The sequence below is a fragment of the Natrix helvetica genome (assembly GCF_964273705.1).
Source record: "Natrix helvetica genome assembly, chromosome: 1".
Taxonomy (NCBI): domain Eukaryota; kingdom Metazoa; phylum Chordata; class Lepidosauria; order Squamata; family Natricidae; genus Natrix; species Natrix helvetica.
In genome coordinates this window covers 98,351,459-98,367,915 of record NC_138548.1, presented here as the reverse complement: position 1 = coordinate 98,367,915, position 16,457 = coordinate 98,351,459, and positions in this window count along the sequence as shown.

Here is a 16,457-nt window from a genome sequence, read left to right as displayed (position 1 = left end):
TGTAATGTGTTCAAAATCTGTTGTGTTTGTGGAGATTTTCAAAGAGTGCCTGACATCTTTTCACGTATGTGAGTTCAGCAATTTCTTTCTCAGTGCTGCCGCTGAAGTTTTCCTCCAAAAAATTGCTTGCTAACGTAGGGTATTTTTACCCTACTATTTTTAATTCATAGCTCCCCAATTCTTTGAGAGATGAGACATTTGTAGGTGAGTAATATGCATACATTTAAAGTCAAAATACACTCAAATAAGTTACTTACAATTGAACTTATGACCATGGCGGCATGCCCAGGGTCACCTGATCAAAATTTGACTGCTTGGCAACTGGCCTATATTTACAACAGTTGCAGAATCTGGGGCTCATGTGGCCACTATTTGTGACCTTTCCAGCCAGTTTATGATAAGCAAAGTCAATAAGGGAAGCTAGATTCGCCCGCAGTGTGTGGCAGCAGCCAAAAAAGCTAATACAATCCTTGGTTGTTATAAACAGAGGCATAGAATCAAAATCATGTGAAGTATTAATACTGCTTTATAAAGCCTTAGTAAGACCACACCTGAAATATTGCATCCAATTTTGGTCACCACATTACAAAAAATAAGTTCAGAAATTGGGAAAAAGTGCAAGAAGAGCAACTAAGATGATGAAAGGCCTGGAGACAAAAAACATACGAAGAAACAATTGCAAAATTTGGGTTTGGCTAGTCTAGAGAAAAGGACTAGTGGGGGACATGATGGCAGTATTCCAGTATTTCAGAGGTTGCTACAAAGAGGAGGGAGGTTAACTTATTTTTCAAAGCACCCAAGGGCAGGACAAGAAACAATGGATGGAAACTAATCAAGGAGAGAAACAATGTGGAATTAAGGAGAAACTTCCCAACAGTGAGGACAATTAACCAGGGAATAGCTTGCCTTCAGAAATTGTGGGTGCTCATCACTAGAGGTTTTAAGAAGACACTGGACTTGTCTGAAATGGTATATACTATATAGGGTCTCCTGCTTGAGCAGGGGGTTGGACTAGAACACCTCAAAGGTCCCTTCCACTCTATTCTGATTGATTGATTGTCTTGGCTTTGGTGATTTGCTTAACTGTGACAAAAAAAATTGTAAAATTGGGCAAGACTCACTTAAGCCTTGCTTAAAAATTCTGGTTGTAATTCTGGTTGTAAGACAAGGATTGCCTATAATGACACAATGCACGTAGGTCAATAAGTCATGTAGATGGGGGGAAAAATGGACCCAGTTTCACCCCTATTCCAGATACCTATGAAGAGTGTTCCAGTAAACGTTCAAGCTATAACACAAACATAAGCTACTATCACCAAAGGGCAGGATACTTGTGGCCTGATATTTCTGAAATTGGCCAGTTTGAATAAATTTGGTTCATGCCACTTGGGCACACGAATAGGATTTTCTCCCCTCCTTGCTGTGCTGGACAGGCAGATACAAATGTGAACCATGAGTTTCAGTCTGACCCAGGAAAAGCAAATATAATTTTGGGAGGGTCATTTAGTCCATTTTATTTTACTCACCTACAGCTTCTTGATTTTTCTTAGCCAAATCCACATCATCTGAAGGGGGCCAAAGTTATATACTTCGTCTCAGTCCTTTGCAGGAAGAAAGGCATATAAATGGAATAAACATTACCTTTATAAAGTAATAGGCTCCTTAAAAAAAACCAGGGGTGGGTTCTGGCCAGCGCCGACCAGAGAACCGTTTCAGGGGTTGGCAGGCCTGGGTCACTGCCTGTTCTTTTACCCACTGCATGGGTAAAAATGACCCATGCCACCATACTACTACCGGTTCGGCCGAATTGGGCCGAACTGGTAGGAACCCACCTCTGAAAAAAACAGATACAAAATAGTTTGGCCTACTACACACCATAGTTAGGATTGATTGGGGCTGAAGGAAAGTTTTAATACTGCATACATCAGTTATGATTTATTTATATTCTTGATAATTGCATTAAAAATTGCACTACCTGCTGGGGAGCAGAGCTATGCTTTTAATGCTCCCTCTCACACCAAAATCAGGTAGTTAAAACTATACATGATTAATATTTCAAGAATAAGAAAGAGCAAGCCATTTAGCAACGTCCATTTATTCTACACTCTGGTACTACCAAGAAGAGTGATGCTTGTTAATTCTCTATTTACACTTAAAACTGCCTTTGAGAAAAGAAATTAAATAGTTCTGCATGGCATTTCCACAGATCAGAAGGATGTTTTCACTGAAGCAGTAAATTAGTCTCTGGCCATAAGTCCCCATTTATATCAAGACCTGGCTTTTTAAAACAGGCTTTCATTTTATGGATTTGAAAAGGGAACATTTTAGAGAAGCTCATATAGAGTGATGGTTTTTGGTTGCTAGCTAAGAGCTGACATGTTTTCCTTTAATTTAAACTCCCTGGAACGTTGCCAAAGTGCACTTTCTGCATGCAGTTTTAGGAATTTCCACTTGGTGGAGCTTTATGATTGAATTTTTAATATTATATTAAATTTAAATATTTGCAATGCAGATCGATGAATAAACAAGAAAGAAAAGCTGTTTGTGAACATGTAATGGCCAATTGCTTGGATTTGTTTAGAAGTCCTAGTCAGAGATGAAATGATCTGATCTGGTTAAGTGAAAAATGTTTATTTTTAAAATATGACAACTACGCCCGGAACGCAACCCTCCTCCCAGTATACATTATTTCTGATCTTCCATTGAGATAGAAAGACTAAAACTTTCCAAAATGCTCTGTGGTTTCTAACATGAATCAAGTTCTTTGTGTTTGGTGAACTTTATATTAAAAGCACCTTTAGCTTTATTAAAGAAGGACGTGGTGGCTCAGTGGCTAAGATGTTGGGCTTGTTGATCAGAAAGATCCGCAGTTTGACGGTTTGAATCTCTAGCGCCACGTAACAGAGTGAGCTCCCATTACTTGTCTTAGCTTCTGCCAACCTAGCAGTTCGAAAACATGTAAAAATGCAAGGAGAAACATAGGAACCACCTGTAGTGGGAAGGTAAGAGCATTCTGTGTGCCTTCGGCATTTAGTACCGGCCACATGACCACAGAGATGTCTTAGGACAGTGCTGGCTCTTGGCTTTGAAACAGAGATGAGCACCGCCCCCTAGAGTCGGGAAAGACTAGCAAATATGTGCAAGGGGAACCTTTACCTTTAGTTTTATTAAACCTTCAAAGAAAATAACAAAACCGTCTCCAGCTTCCCACTTCCACTTTAGATGTTAACTGTAATGCTATTCAAACATGACCATATTATATAATAAAAAAAAGGTAGTAACTATTTTGGACAGGAATTGTAATTCTGGAACTGACCAAAGTCAAATTTAGTCTACATTTCCATCCCCTCAATAGCTGTAGGAGTTTATGAGAAAACCCAAACCAGGTCATAAGATTGTTCTTCTTCCTCATTTTGATTCGCTGGAGAGAAAGATGATCTCTGATAGGTTTAGAGCAATATTTATCATAAGTGCTGAGGCTTATGCTAAGCTTTATGTTTTCTATTTTGAAACAAGTATGATCCAATTCTTCCTTAGACATGTTGAGGAGGCTTCAGTACAGGGGTGGGTTCCTGCCAGTTGTAACCTCTTCTATAAAAGAGATTCAACAAATCTACAGTGCCGTTTAGAACTGGTTCCAGCTCCCTCCCCCTGCCTGTCCACACATCATCAATATGAAGGCAAGAGGAAGAATTCTGGTAGTTGAAGTCCACAAGTCTTAAAGTTGTCAAGTTTGAACACCCCTGGGTTTTTTTTCTAAAGGGTTAGGGATGCAAGGGTCTTGTAACTTGACAGGTTTAAGACTTGCGTGCTTCAAATGCCAGAGTTTTTGAGCCAACATTTTGGTTGCTAAGCAAGAGCATTGTTAAGTGAGTTTCACCACATTTTACATGTTGGCCATGCCCACCCAGTTACATGGCTGACAAGCCACTCCCACCCGTTCACATTGCCGGCAAGCCACTCCCACTGGGTCACATGGCCAGCAAGCCACTCCAACAAAGCAGGCCACACCTACAGAAGACGTTCTAAAAAAGTTTGAAACCCACCACTGCTTCAATAAGAGGCTAATACATCCCATCAATTTTCCCCAAACAGACTGAGTCAGTTTCCTGAATCAATTCTCTAACCATTTGGGGAGGAAATTGGTTTTTGGGGGTCAATTGTACAATCCTCTGGTTACATATTTTTATTAGGAAAGTAACAGTTTCCTATTAAATTCTTTAAGGGCACTCTTGAAGGACCTTATCTGAACCCTGGTGAGCAAACAAAGACACACCAGCTAAAGTGATGACCTTGGATTGCGCAAAGCCAGGAACAATCTGTTATTTTGCTTCAAAATTCACTGGATTGTTATTTTGAAACCCATTCTATCTCCTTCAGCCCAACCTGCCTCAAGGGATTATTACAACACTTTGCTGCTCACCATTTCTCAGACAAACCCACATCGTAATGATTGGAATGGAACCAAAATTATATACAGGTAGTCCTCGGCGTATGACCACAAATGAGCCCAAAATTTCTATTAAGTGAGACCTTTGTTAACTGAATTTTGCCCCATTGTGCGGTTTGGTTGTTAAGTGAATCTCTGCAGTTGATAACATGATTGTTAAGTGGATCTGGCTTCCCCATTGACTTTGCTTGTCAGAAGGTCGCAAAAGCTGATGATGTGATCTTGGGACACAGCAACAGTCATAAACATGAACCAGCTGCCAAGTATGTGAATTTTGAGCACATCATCACGGGGATGCTGGACAGGTCGCAACTGAAAAACAGTCATAAGTCACTTTTTTCAGTGCCGATGTAACTTTCAACTGTCACTAAACGAACTGTTGTAAGTCAAGGACTACCTATACTTTGCCTATTGTTCCCCCTAGTTACTTCTATCACCAGGACTCCTGTTCTAAAGTATTTTTCATGACATCATCATATAAAGTTACACACATGTTCCCATTCCAAATCAATATATTTTTTCCATTCACCACAAGCATTGACTATACATTTCTCCATAAACATATTAAAGAAGGAATGAGCCATCACACATTCTTGAAATAGCCCCTGCTCAGTGTTGGACTAATTTACTAAGCATTCCATTTATTCTCATGTATGGTTTGCTTCCATCATATGCTGCTCTTACCACAAGCAGCAACTAACATTCAACTTTTTATTTCTGCAAAAAACATTCCCTAATTCAACCTTATTTATTTTCACTATGCCAACACACATACAGTAAAGAAATGTACAGTAAATCTGGTGTGTGCGCATCCACTTTTTGGCATGAAACAACTCCGCATTTCCCAGAGTTTGCTTGCTGTCACCTTTAATTCCTTTCAACCAGAATTCTTCCAAAAGTCTTCTCAAGCATACTTAACTAATCCCCTTGGACTTTTTGCGTTTATTCTTGCTACCTTGCCTTTTGTACAGGGGAACAATAACAGCATTCTTTCCATTGTCAGCAGATTCAGCCTTCACAAAGCATAAACAACACACATTTTAACATTTCTCCAATTGCACTATTTACATAGTTTTTTATGTATAGGTAGTCCCCAGGTTGTTGCAGATTAATAACCCTACAGTCATGAAATTTTTCACCCTTTTGGCAGCAGTAATTACTTCTTTTTTCACTGTTTGTTGCCTTCAATGCTAGCATTGATAGCTTTTGTTTCAAGTTTGTCTTTATTCCCATACGATTCTGTAAAATATTCTTTCTGGTATTTTCTGATTCCAGTTCTGCTGAAGGATCCCTATTTAATTGTCTTCACCTACTTACACAATACTTTAATTCTGTAAACATCACTCTGTGTTTCCTCACTTTAAGTAATGCATTTTTATAATCCTCTTTTTCTTGTGTTATTCTTTGTACAAGAACTTTGTCTCATCCTAATTCTTACAGAAATCATTCCCATACTGTTTTTTACTCATAGTATCCTTTTCTTCATCTTTCTACTTAGTTTCTCTTACTTCCTACTAGTGTATTCCTACATTCTACTGAGTTAATTATAACTTAATTCTTTTTCCTTTGTTTCCTACAGCTTCTATATTCCTTACATGTACTTTTGTTTATTTTGTTATGAGATTAGTCTGTTTTATAATATTTTTTACTTTATGCAGGTGGTCATTTTTTTATCCCCCCCCCCCTTTCCTTTCCTTTCCTTTCCTTTCCTTTCCTTTCCTTTCCTTTCCTTTCCTTTCCTTTCCTTTCCTTTCCTTTCCTTTCCCTTCCCTTCCCTTTTACTATGCATATTTCCCCTAAGATCTAATCTTGCACCACTGAATATTGGTCAGTTCCAAATTCAGAATCTCTCATCACCTACTACCCTTAACTAGTACTCTTAAACTTTCTTCATCAACCATCAAAGCCATCATGATTTTGATGCATTTATTTTGAAGGAATAGATTTGTTTTCAGTAATATTCAAAGACATTTTCTGCTTTCATTAGAATGACCACAAATCAACAGGGTTTTTTTTTGGGGGGGGGGTCCATATTGCTGATTTTTTAAATGTTTGGTTCACCACCCGAAGTTTCACTTGAAAAATGGACAGCCTTATAAATATGATAGATCAGTGCTTTCTAAATATTTTGCTGTGAGAATCACATATCATTTTTAAAATTAAGGGGGGCAGCAAATGTGTTAGATCGGGCAATGAGAAAACAGACACTGTCTTAATGCAACAACAGCTCTTTATTCATACAGACAAGTATGTACAATCCAGCAACTGTTCGGTCTGACAGCTCTCCTTTTATAGGGAGCTGTCAGACCTCTTAGCCAATCAGATTAAACCTCTGTTCCCACCGGAGGACCAGAGTGGAAACCATGGTAGCTAGTGTTAATATCTAACACCCCTCCCCTCTTGGTCGGGATATTCCTATTGGTCACATAGTCTTTGAGGTAGGCGGGTCTTTGTTTCACTCTACCAGACCTGCGCAGTTCACTTGGAACCGGTTCTTCAGGCAGGTCGGACGGACCTGTCTGCTCTCCATCTCCGCTCTGTGGAACCTGCTGGAACTTACCCCAGGCCGTGGCTGGAGTTCCCTGGCTTTGCTCGCTTGGAGCTCACTGTGGGCCTGCAACAAACTCAGATAAGTTTTCCGGACCTTGCGGGTTTGAGTTGGCTGTGGAAGGAGTGAATGTTTGCTCCTTTTGGGTAGGGACTTGGCTGCTTTGTTTCGGAATTTCATCTGGTGCCCTAAGATTGGAGTGGGAGAGGTGACCACGGAGTTGGTCAATATGCCTCCTCCAATTTCTACCATCCTCTAGCTCTAATAGATAAGAGCGAGGCCCGGTGATGCTTATCACCGTAGCACAGGCATGTCCAAAGTGCGGCCCGTGGGCCAAATGTGGCCCTTTTTCAAATTTCTAGTGGCCCGCAGCCTCTTCTCCCCACTGGAGTTATTTGTTTAGTCTTTCATAAAATACCATATTTTTCGAAGTATAAAGATGCATCTTTTTCCCCTCAAAAAAGAGGCTAAAAATCTGGGTGCATCTTATACACTGAATACAGCATTTTTTGCCTCCCAAAACTGCCCCCTTCACCAAAATGGCTGCGCATAGCCTTTAGGAGGTTTTCAGAGTGCTCCTGGGGGCTGTGGAGGGCATAAATGAGCAAAGAATGGGCAATTTTTTGCTCAACTTTGCCCCCCCTAGCCCTCAGGAGCACTCTAGAAGCCTCTTAAAGGCTATTCATGCCCTTTAAAAAAAAGGCCCATTTTTGTGAAAAATGGGCCTTTTTGGGGAGAGTGCAAAAACTTTTTTTTTTAATTTGCCTCTTCAAAATCTTGGTGCATCTTATACTCCGAAAAATATGGTAGTTAATTTGCATTTAATGTTAAGGGTTCAAAGAATGTCAGGCTGAATGATCGGCCCCACACATTTTCACCTCACCAAATCTGGCCCTCCTTGCAAAAAGTTTGGACACCCCTGCCGTAGCAGGAATCCACAGAGTTCCCCCGGCATAGTTGTATACTGAATACCCTGTGCTAAAGTTTCGAATCTTGCTTGTGGAGTCTGGGGGCAATGTGGCAAAGTAGTTTGGATGTAGCCGGTCTAAGTGGGACCTTAGACGGCGACCCATGAGAAGCTCGGAGGGGCTTCTCCCGGTGGTGGCGCTTGGCGTAATATGTTGGATTAGTAAATAGTGATCAACCCATGTTTGCCAATCACCCGGGCCCATTCTGGCGAGCGCCTCTTTAGCCGATTGCACCATTCTCTCCACCTGACCATTGGAAACTGGGTGGAATGGCGCAACCAGGGCATGCCAAATTCCCTGTCTAGCTAAGTAGATCTCGAATTGCATGGCTGTGAATTGGGGCTCATTGTCTGAGACCAAGATGTCGGGCAGGCCATGCATGGAGAAAAGTCTCCGTAGCACCTTGATGACCGCCTCTGCCGTGGTAGAGGTCATCAGGGCTACCTCTACCCATTTCGAATATGCATCCACAACTATGAGGAATGTTTGGCCGTGAATGGGGCCTGCAAAGTCAATGCGCACCCTACACCAGGGTGCCTGAGGGCACTCCCACTCCTTAGCAGGCGCCTCTGGGGGAGCTGGTCTGGATTCCTGGCATGGAGTGCCAGTAGCCACCCACTCTTCTATCTCCCTGTCCATGTTAGGCCACCAGACGTAGCTCCTAGCCAATTATTTCATCCTGACAATGCCAGGATGCCCTACATGTAATGCCTCCAATACTGCCTTTCGCAGTTTGCTTGGAACGACCCCCCGACCCCCCCACAGTAAACAGCCTTTGATTACCGACAACTCATTGTGTTTAGTAAAAAACATTTTAAATTCAGCCCCAACAGGCCCCTTGGGCTACCCCCTCCATACCCAGTTCAGAATCTGCTTAATAGTAGAGTCTTTAGCAGAAAAACGGGCAACGTCATTGGACGAGACAGGTCCAGAGTCCAGACAGTCAATAAGTAGGACCGGTGTCTCGGGAGTGGGGTTGGCCAGCAGTTCAGCTAGGGGACAGCGGCTCAAAGCATCAGCATGTCCCAACGTGGAACCAGGGTGGTGAATTAGTTTGTAGGAGTAAGCGGCCAGGAAAACAGTCTACCTGGTCATGCATGGAGACAAAGAAACTGGGGTAGATCGGTCCCCAGCCAGTAGCCCCAACAATGGCTTGTGGTTCATCACCAGTTCGACGTCTCAGCCATAAAGGTACTTGTGGAACCTCTTGACTCCAGCCACAGCAGCCAAAGCCTCCCGGTCCATTTGGCTGTAGTTCCATTGGGAGACAAGGTTCGCGAGTAGAAAGCAATAGGGGCTTCCGTGCCATTGGACATGCGGTAGCTGAGGACAGCACCAACACTGAAAGGGGATGTGTCGCATGTTAACACCAGCAGCAGGGTCTGGCTGTACTGGACCAGCAGGGAGTCAGCAGTTAGAAGGTGTTTTACTGCTGCAAATGCAGCAGCCTCGGCTCGGCCCCAGGACCATTTGGCGTTCTTGGACAGGAGGCGATGCAAGGGCTCAGCGATGGTGGCTTTCTGTTTGAGAAAGACTGTCAAATTACAAGACCCTTATACCCCTAACCCTTTAGGAAAAAAAACCCCAGGGGTGTTCAAACTTGACAGCTTTAAGACTTGTGGACTTCAACTCCCAGAATTCCTTCTCCAGTGATGTTGGCTCAGGAACTCTGGCATTGAAGTGTGGAAGTCCTAAAGCTTTCAAGTTACAAGACCCTTGCACCACTAATCCTTTAGAAAAAAACCCAGGGGTGTTCAAACTTGACAGGTTTAAGACTTGTGGACTTCAATTCCCAGAATTCCTCCTGTTGCTCTTCATCTTGATGATATGCGGACGGGCGGGGGGAGGGAACTGGAACCGGTTCTAAATGGCACCATAGATTTGTGGAACCTCTTCTATAGCAGGAACCCATCCCTCGTCCCCAGGTCCATTTAGCGTTTTTCGCTAGTAGTCAGTGCAAAGGTTCAGCGACGGTTGCTTTCTGTCTGAGAAAGACGCTGTAGAAGTTAAGGAGCCTAAGGAAAGCTTGCAACTCGGTCTGATTGCGAGGTGTAGGGGCGTCCTGGATTGCTTTTACTTTTTGGGATGTCGGGTGGATCCCACAACCATCAAATATGGACCCTAGGAACTCTACCCTGGGCACATTAATTTGGCATTTTTCTTTTTTGAGACGGAGGCCCTTTTCCCGAATTCTGGTCAAAACAGCCCTAACGCGTTTTAAAAGTTGCGCCTCATTTGCAGCGGATACCAAGATGTCATCGAAATAGGGGACGACTCCTGGTATCCCCTGCAAAAGCCGTTCCATGATGCTTTGGAACAGTCTGGGGGCGATACTAACTCCGAATTGTAGGCGGTTGCATTTGAATGCACCCCTATGCATCACAATGGTTTGAGCCTCCACTGTGGCACCATCTACAGGCAACTGCTGGTATGCCTGCGCCATATCTAATTTTGCAAAAAAATTTCCCGGCCTTAACGAATGTAGTAGGTGCTGTACAATGGGCACAGGGTAGGCGCTTTGTTGTAGCATGACGTTTATTGTGCATTTATAGTCTGCGCAGATGCGGACTGAGCCATCCGGCTTGACCGGGGTCACTATTGGGGTCTCCCAGCGATCATGGTCGACTGGTTCTAGGATCCCCTGGCTCACCAGCTTGTCAATTTCCCTATCGATTTTAGGGGGGAGGGCAAAAGGCACTCTCCTGGGTTTAAGCCTGATAGGCACTACGTTGGGGTCCAAATTAAAAGAAATTGGTGTCCCCACATACTTACCGAGGCCGGAGCTGAAGACATCCTCAAACTCCTTAAATATCACCTCGGCGCTGCTGTTCTGGATGGCATTGATGCTGGTGACTTCCAGACCCAGGGCTTCGAACCAGTCTAGCCCCAGGAGGCTTTGCAGTGGTGCGCTGGCCACGGTCACGGGAAGCTGGGCTGTGATGGTCTTGAATTGGACCCAGAAGGCACCCTGGCCCACAATGGGAACTTGGTTTCCCTGGTAGTCGCGCAGCATGATGTCTGGCGTTCGTAGCTGGTGTTTTTTGAGGCTAGGGATAGCCTTCTTAAGAGTTGACCAGGAAATGATTGTTACAGACGATCCTGTGTCAACTTCTAGCTCGCAAGGAGCATCCTCAATGAGGACCATGAGCTTCAGCTTTTTGGGCCGCCTTGTGCGGACCTGAGCTATCGTAGTGAGATAGGTTATGAATAGTTCTCTCTGGGTGTACTCTCTCTGGGTATACTCTCTCTGGGCTGACTCCCTTGGTTCTCTCTCTGGGCGCCCTTTGTAGTTTTGCCAGGCCCCTGAGGTGGGCCTCTGTTGGCGTGTTTGAGGCTGCCAAGTGGTGGCAGGGCCTTCGCTCCGGCACACCTTTGTGATGTGCCCTTTTTTCTCACAATGCCAGCAGATTGCATCCCGGAACTTACAGTTAGACCGGGGATGGTTCCGCCTGCAGCTTGCGCAGGTTGGCAAGCGGGAGTTGAATTTTCGCGACGGTTTCGTGCGGCTGCTGCGCATGCGGTAGCTGTCATCGCACTCACTGTCATCTGTCTCCTGGTCTGCGGCCTCGTGGTGGACTCACGCTTGTTTAGTGGTGGTCTAGGGCACGTAGTGTTGGTGCTGCAGCATCTCCGTTGACCTGATGGCCTGGCCTCGTCAAGTGCGATCTGCAGGGTCAGATTTGACTTGGCCAGCAGGTGTTTCTGTAGGGAAATGTCCCTCACTCCGCAGATCAGACGGTCCAGGATCTGGTCGTCTAGGTTTCTGAAGTCACAATATGTGGCCGCCTTCCGCAGGGCGGCTACATATTGATTGATGGATTCTTCGTCTTTTTGGTTACGCATATAAAATTCATGTCGGCGGACATGTCAGGAAGGCTTGGGCGTGTAGTGCGTTAGCAAAGTCTGCTGTAAGGCTGTCCATGTTACGGCCTGGATTGGGGTCGGCTCCGGCAGGTCTTTGGCCATTTCAAAAACTTCTCTGCCGCAGTAGCCCAGGAACATATTTTTCTTTCAGGAGTCTGGTACTCCATGAGGTGGTTGGCCTTGAGGAAGCATTCGAACCTCAGCATGTAGGATTCCCAATGTTCGGTCATTGGGTCGTATGGAGTTGGCGGAGCGTGCATGGCCATTTTGTCTCGCGGTTTGAATTTGCCGCTTTAAAATGGCTGTTCGAAGCCGCGCCAATGCTCCAGGCTGGATTACTTGCTGGATTTTCTGGTCATTCATTCTTCGTCCTATCTGCCTCTCAATCCCACCCTCGTCGCCAGTGTTAGATCAGGGCAATGAGAGGACAGACTCCAGACTGAAGGCAACAACAGTTCTTTATTAACAGGCAAGTATGTACAATCCAGCAACTGTGAGGTCTGACAGCTCCCCTTTTATAGGGAGCTGTCAGGCCTCTCAACCAATCAGCTTAAACCTAGGCTCCCGCCTAACTGGAGGACTGGAGTGGAAACTACTGTAGCTTGTGTGGATATCTAACAATTTGGTTAGCTGGAAAAAAGAAATACATGTGCTCCATGGCCTTCCTGAACTCTTTAATTAGTCTGAAGACCTCAAGTAGGTAGGGCACTGTCCAAGCAGCACTGATAAAGTGATGTTGATTAGTTCACTTTTCCTTGTGAAATGGTAGAGCACTCTCATGCCCTCTATCTCCAGTGTGTTGAAATCAGCCATTTTCTAACACAGAAAAATTTCAGTTACACATCTTCCATTCTGTTACTGTTGCAACTCTCTGCAAGCCAACTGGATTTTACAAATACTCAGTGTGTGAAATCAAACAAAAGTTTCAAAATGATATGAGCCTTATGCCTAAACATGCTTACTACTATCATTGCAGGAGTTGACATTTCTTGGCAAAGAATTCTAGCGACTTTGGTCTAAAACGTTTCGAATGCTCTAAAGAAGTGTTTTATCCTTTCTTCACTATGGACCCCATTTAAATTTTGTGGCCATGAATCATGGCCAGGGACCCCTAAGACTTAACTCAAGATTCAAATCATAACATTTATTAAAGCCTGGGGATAACGCAGATCCCCAGGGGTTCGTGGACCATAGGTTGAGAATCACTGCCCTATAATATACCAGCACGGATTTATCAGCCAAGAGTCAAAGAAACTGAAATGACACAACACACAACTCCTGTGAAGTTAGCTGCAGCTCAGCTGAGGGAGCTATAGGCTTAAAAGACAATATAAAGACATTATGAACTGGAAGAAAAATCTCTGTTTTGAAATGATTCAACTTCCAAATCATATATTTCTTTATTTCGCTGACCCTTTCTTTACTCTTTATCACCAGGGCAATTTGTATAAAAATAGGATCTGTGCCACTTATGAATTTGTGTGCTCCTGCTGCTTATTCATCCTTTGAAATCTTAATCTTTTGTGGCATTTATACAGTACCTTTCACCCCAAAGCACTTTACAGTAATTACTAATTGATATAAAAGGATCACTTCATCCACCCTTGACATGAAGTCACCTCTGTAGCAATAACCAGCTGTTTAATCATGTAGAGGAGAAATGGGGAGGGGGGAAGGCCAAGGAGCAGAGGTAGCAACACAGTAATTTAATACAGAAAGTAAAGAATAGAAGGGAGGGAGGGAGGGAGGGAGAGAGGGAGGGAGGGAGGAAGGAAGGAAGGATGGAAGGAAGGAGAGAGAGAGATAAAATATGTATAGTAGCATTTGATTAGGCATGATCTTTTTTAGTGAAGAAGGAAGAAGCTAACCGCAAGAACTACAGGCATATGTCTTCTAGTTACTGTTGAGTAGCTATGCACAATTTACCCTTAGGGCTCTCCTTTCTTACTTTACATTGTGACCTCTATTTCAAGTTATTCATAGTAACAATCAGGCAAGACATCTTTAAGTGTAGAGATGAGAAAATGGAGTGCACTTTAATTCAAATCAAGTGACTGTACATGTCAGTAACAGGATACTAAAAACTATGCATTTTATTTTCAAGATTTGCTTCTTGAACTTATGCACATTCTGTTTAATTTTTGTTGTATAATGAAGCTCAAAAGTGTCATTGATAAAGTATGCAAAAATAAGATATTCCAGATGGTGAGGATGATTGAACATTAACATTCTTGGTAGCTTTCTTGAACATTTGTAAAACTTTGTATAAATGGGGTGTATTTTTGTATTACTTCAAATCTATAGATATAAAAATTCTATTAGCATACAGTCCTATAAACTTGTTCTAGTTTTTTTAACCACTTACCTATAGCTTCAAATTGTTCACACAATTTTTTTTCTCTCAAATATCCTTTGTCATAATACAATAATTTTCAGATATGGATGGCCCTAATCTGCTGTTGTTTAGAAGAGTCACAAAGACCTGGCTCTTTACCAGTGGTGGTTCCGGATCCTGGTGCAACTGGTACAGTGCAACGGGGCCCAGTGTCCACCACATGAACATGCTCAGTGCGTGCGCAAATGTGTACTTACCTCCTGCAATGCTCCACGACACCTCCGCGATGTTCCAGCTGCTTGGTAGAGCATTGCGCAGGCGCCGTATTCTTCGTGCGCGGAAGCCCTGAAGAGCTCAAATAGCGGTAAGGAGCGTGGGCGGGTGGACCCTCCAGAGCACCATACTGGAATGGTACCTGGTGCTCCTGGCCAGCACCGGTATGCCCGTACTGGGATGTGCCGGTCGTAACCCACCACTGCTCTTTACCTTGACCTTTGGCAAGGGAGAGTGAGATCCCTCACTTCATTCTTCCTGATCTGTTATTGCCATCTTCTATCATTTCTTTTTCTCTTTATCCATTTTATTGTAATTTATTTATTTTGATTCTCAGGAACTCTCCAGAATTGTTAGAAGTCGGGCAGGATGCAAGTTAAATAAGTAAGCAAATAAATGTGATTCATATTCTCATTGCATTATACAGTCTAATAGTTATTGCAAATCATTCAGGTGTTCAACCCACAATACAACAATATCTGTATACAAAATTAGCTTTATCGATAAATATATTTCCCAACTGTTTCTGTTTTACTCCCTGTTCATTATAAATTTATTCATTAATTGTTCAATTTATTACTGTGCATACTTATTGTCATCCTTTTAGTCATTGTCTATCCACTGCTGGATGAAGGCCTCTATGGTATGTTTCCAACCAATACGTTCTTGAGCTCTTCTTTGCCAGTTGGGCCTGCAATACTTGCTGATATAGTCACTCCATCTTGTTTTAAGCCTCTTTTGTGGATGCTTTTTATCAAGTGGGATCCATTCTGTCACTGCCTTAGTCCACCTGCCATCAGTAGTAGTAGTAGTAGTAGTAGTAGTAGTAGTAGTAGTAGTAGTAGTAGTAGTAGTTCTTCTTCTTCTTCTTCTTCTTCTTCTTCTTCTTCTTCTTCTTCTTCTTCTTCTTCTTCTTCTTCTTCTTCTTCTTCTTCTTCTTCTTCTTCCTCTTCCTCTTCCTCTTCCTCTTCCTCTTCCTCTTCCTCTTCCTCTTCCTCTTCCTCTTCCTCTTCCTCTTCCTTCTTCCTTCTTCTTCTTCTTCTTCTTCTTCTTCTTCTTCTTCTTCTTCTTCTTCTTCTTCTTCTTCTTCTTCTTCTTCTTCTTCTTCTTCTTCTTCTTCTTCTTCTTCTTCTTCTTCTTCTTCTTCTGACCAGCCTATTTCCATTTCAATTCTTTTATTACTTTGATGGCATTGTATATGTTTGTTTGTTCTCTAATCCATGTGCAAGTCTTTCTACTTTGTCTTGTTATGCCGAGGATGTATCTTTCCATGGTTCTTTGAGCCACTCGCAGCTTTTGTATTGATTGTGAGGTTAGTGTCCATATTTTGTTGGCGTATGTTAGAACAGATAGCACACACTGATTGAAAACTTTTCTCTTCAGGCATAGAGGGAGCTTGTTCTTCAAAATTACGCTTAACTTGCCAAATGCCTGCCAACCATATTTAACAGGCCATTCAATTTCCTTTTTTGTATCACCTTCCACTGAGATCCATTGACCAAGGTGTATATAGTGGTCTGCAATGTCCAGTTCTTCTCCGGATATAAACATTTTTCCTTTGATGAATTTATTAAATATAACCTGGATCTTTTTCAGGTTTATTTTTAAACCAAATTGTTCTCGTACTTTGTGCAGCTTTTGTATATGTCTTTGTAACTCTTCTGGGTCTTGTGATGTCATCTGCAAATCTAAAGTGTTTTAAATAGGTGCCATTGATTTTTATTCCATCTTTAGTCCAGTTTCTGAAATACTTCTTCAAGGCAGGCTGAGAAAAGGATAGGTGATATTGCCTTATTTTATGTGTATTTCCACTTTAAGATCATTAAGGCAAATTGACACTATTATTTTTTCATGCATTGATTGCATACTCATATCCATCATATTTTTTTCTCATTCAACTACTCCGTACTTATTCAGAAGATTGCAAAATCTAACCTATTCACTTTACCATAATTTTTCTTTAAATTAATAAATGAACAGGTGTTTTCCATCTCTTCTTTCCTTAAATCCACATTTGAT